Source organism: Pinus tabuliformis, chromosome 2_1, assembly GCF_031772625.1.
Source record: "Pinus tabuliformis cultivar Carrire ecotype Pingquan chromosome 2_1, CPIR1, whole genome shotgun sequence".
Classification (NCBI taxonomy): domain Eukaryota; kingdom Viridiplantae; phylum Streptophyta; class Pinopsida; order Pinales; family Pinaceae; genus Pinus; species Pinus tabuliformis.
The window spans coordinates 952108900-952112938 of NC_142299.1; positions in this window are offsets into that span (position 1 = coordinate 952108900).

Below are 4039 nucleotides of genomic sequence, written 5' to 3' on the forward strand. Positions count from 1 at the left end.
CATGGCTTCTTTGGATGCTTTAGGAGTTGGAGAATAGAAATTGATTTCATGTGTCCATCCTAGGAAATGATCATACATTTCATAAAAGAACTTGGGAAAATTTTCATTCCATAACTCTTGACAGTAGATATGAATTGGTGGCATTTTGGCTGTCCACTTCTAACTCATGCCAAGGAATTCATTAGCCACACAAAAGGCATCTATAATATAGGCTAACATATAGAAAGAAGGGCCCTATTTTTTTGGGGCTTCCTTTATCTTTTGGAGAGATTTCATTAATTTTACTGATAATATGTTTGACAGATTGAAAATATGACCAATAGAGACTATCTATGTAGTTAAAAGTAACCATTCAAATTTGAAATGAGATGAATTGAACTCACCATGTAATTTTTTTATCAAGGTCATCAAATGGTGGAATCATGATTGAAGGTGTTGTATAGGATATTGCTTGTTGGTGCACTCCTTATATGAGCCACTATACCACCACCATCCCTTTAAAAAATTTATGAATTTAAAATTATAAATAAATAATATATCTAGGAATTGCTTGTTTAACTTGATTTCTGGAGGATTCAAGTGATAAATTTGACAAAATACATTGGTTTTCATAGAGGTTCTTGAACTTCTGGAGCCGTTTTGGGACCTAAAACGTCATTTTTGGGGAAATGGGAAAATGAAAAGTCAGATACTTGTGTTTGTAGTCAAAATATGTTTTCCTCTGATAGAATTTTCAAACGCATTATCGTGCACACCAAACAAAGATTCTATGCCAAAGTTACAACCCCGAGAAGTTGATATTCCAACTAAACCCATTGAGTCTCACAAGTTTTTGGTGCTTCATCTCCTAAGGTTAGTTTTTTTTATTTTTAGGGTTTCTCATTATTTATTTAGGACAAAATGGCCTCAAATCCTCATTTTAAATTGTTTCATAAGGCATGTAGTCATCACATCTCTTCTTAGGAATAAGTGACCATCGCTTGAGCTAGTATGTTTCTGTTTTGCATGTAAACAGTTTTCAGCATTTTCATTTATTAATGTAAGTTATGTTTCATTGTATCTTTGTCTTTTTGTTTAAATATATAATTCATTTCATTCTTCCATAAATTTTGATCAGTAGCATCAGAGCAATTTGTTATTTCTTTTATTTTCGTGCATGTCCCCAATAAAGTTAGGGTCTAAGGAGTTTGGACTTGAACTAGTTGACCCTTACAAGACCAATCTTGTTGACCCCAATTGTTGAGAAATCTAAGGCATCATGAATTAGGTGATATCTCTTAATTAGTAACTACTTGTGAATGCCTTTTCTTATTAGATTAGGATCTTCTTGTTTCTTAATTTATTAGTGTTCTTCATCAAACAACTACCAATGCGTGAACATAAATAGACAAGAGAAATTGAATGTAGGATATGAGCCAGGGCCACAACCTCTCACTCTTTGAATTGAAAACCCGCAAAAATTCTTCTTACAATGATTCCAATTAATGAATATCAGGACCAAGACCCTTGACCTATTAGCAACTCCAAGACCAACACACTAGTTCTTTGTCTTCGAGTCATTTATTCTTCTTGACTCCTCTTCCTCTTCGATTGATACATTGTCACCACTTGGATCTTATCATTGTCTTCATATTTAGATGTCCTTTACTATGATACCCCCTTTCTATCATACTATCAAGACCTTACTTTTTTGATGACATGGATATAGCACCGAACCACTGTGGTACATCACTATATAGTAGCTCCTTCATAGCACTAAACTAGCACCGAATTGTGGCTACTATATAGCACTGAACTGTAATATATGTGTGTGTGTGAATTGTTTAGCACGAGACCTTCCTTCAAAGATCTGAAATTATGTGATTACCCATAAAAGACTCTCGTTGTCCTTTCCTCACCTATCTCAATTCCTTCTATATAAAATCCGAACTTGTCTCCTCTTTGTTGTCATTGTGATCTAATTTTCAGAGGGATCTGAATTGAACTTATTCTCACCAAGCTGTATCCTTTGCCAAAATGTGTGAAACTTCTTCCTAAAATGGTCATCTGAATCTCAGAGGTGATCCAAAGTTCTTTGCCGCCACTATTCACTGAAATCTCAGAGAGATGTCTAAATTTTTCTATGGAAATGTGAAGACCCAACACTCATATATATAATAGTCTGTCATATAAATAATTCAAACTATATTTTTTGAATATATGTACGTTTCATAAGGTGAGAGGACATGAGTTTTGCTTCATCTTGACGATGATAGAGGAAGAGTAGGAGTAGTTCTTATTGTTGGAGGGCTTCTAGGAACTTTTATAAACTCATATACCTTTTTCATATCCCCAAGAAGGGTTTTTCATACATGACATTGACTCTTTGACTTTAATGAAAAATCCTAAAGGCTCTAAATGGGAGCTAGTAAAATAAAATATCTTTCTCATGAAACCCATAAAGCGAGCATTACAATAATAATTTTATTTTCTTCTTTTCATCATTTACAAAAATAACAATTACATGTGATTACGAAGACCGAACCTAGTTATACCTTTCAACGCTCCCTCTTAACTAGGGGGGTATTCATAATGTTACTTGGTCATTCTCAATCTGAATAATTTCTCATAAGAAGAATTGAATTGGTAACCCATCTGTATAACATCATATCAACTGTAATTGTTACATATCAAGGCCTTGACTAATAGCTCTATCTCTCCACAAGATCTGAGCTTAATGCTGGCAAGACCAATGATTTATAGACACTATCATCATTGTATCTCTTGGAACATACCCCACCTAGGTTCTCATGGTGTGTTCCATCAAGAAAATTCTTATCTTGGACTCCCCAGTCCTCAAAGAATATCAGTCCTCTACAACTACTCTTATCTTGGATTCCCTATCACATCCTAAAAGAGCATTCGATGCCAAATTATTAACCAATCCTCCATTATGCCTTGCTAGGTGAAGACTAGAATGATGTTTCTATCTCTCCCTCTCAATTAGGGAGGATATATCAATTCCAATAAAGGAATGTACTCATTTGTACGGAAGGAATGTACCTAATCTCTCTCTTCCCTTAGGAATTTCCAAGTTTCTTTCAAGTAAGAAACTTTTTTCCAAGATCCCTCTTAATTAGGGACGTACAATAGCTCCTCAGGTGGAGATAATGGGACAACCAGCTACTTGAAGAAATACTTCCTTCGATGTCATGAATTTCCTTATCACGGAGTCTTCATATTTTGGGACTTCTTCGTAGGGACAAAAGATCCATCACTTTCATTCATGAGTTAGTAACGTCATTATTCCTTTCATCAAAAAGTGATACAACATTCTACATCGAGTCTTACTTCATGTCATGTTGCGTTTTTCTTCCAGAAGGATCTTACATCCTTCTATATGGTCCTCTTGGAAGACATTCATAGTTCTTCCCTTAGCAGTCTTGCATAAGCCCATAGAAATATTTGTTCGAAAACAAGAAATGAACACTTAAAAAAAAATTACCTTTGTGCTGGTATTTCAACATGACATCTTCCAGTTAGCATCATCATCTTGCATACATGTTAACATATCTCCCAAATATACCTATTTTAAAGGGTCTCCATCTTTTTCAGACTTCCATCAAAGTCTTCGTATCTTTCCGGGATATTTCATATTCAAATCTTCTATCTCTCGAATGTTGATTTCCACCTCCATGGTTTCAAATCTCACGATTTGTTCCTTCCTTTCTTCACACAATTTATTCCCAGGAGCTTTCATTCAAAGTTTCTCAATTGTAGTCAACCACCTCATACTTCATATGAGGACATATTATTTTGATTTCATCTAGTGTGACCCGTGCCTTCTGGAAACCTTTCATAGGAGAAGATTCCTCTCCTTTGATCATGCTTCTCAAGATTGAGAAGTGATCCATGTTAACTGCAACCATACAACATGACTTTATAATATTGAATACGAGCATACATACCTCATTTACCTTTAGGTCATTTAGGCTTCTTTCATAAGCCTCCTTGATTGAAAAGATATTCAACCCCTTGATCTTCTTCATCTCTTATGTCC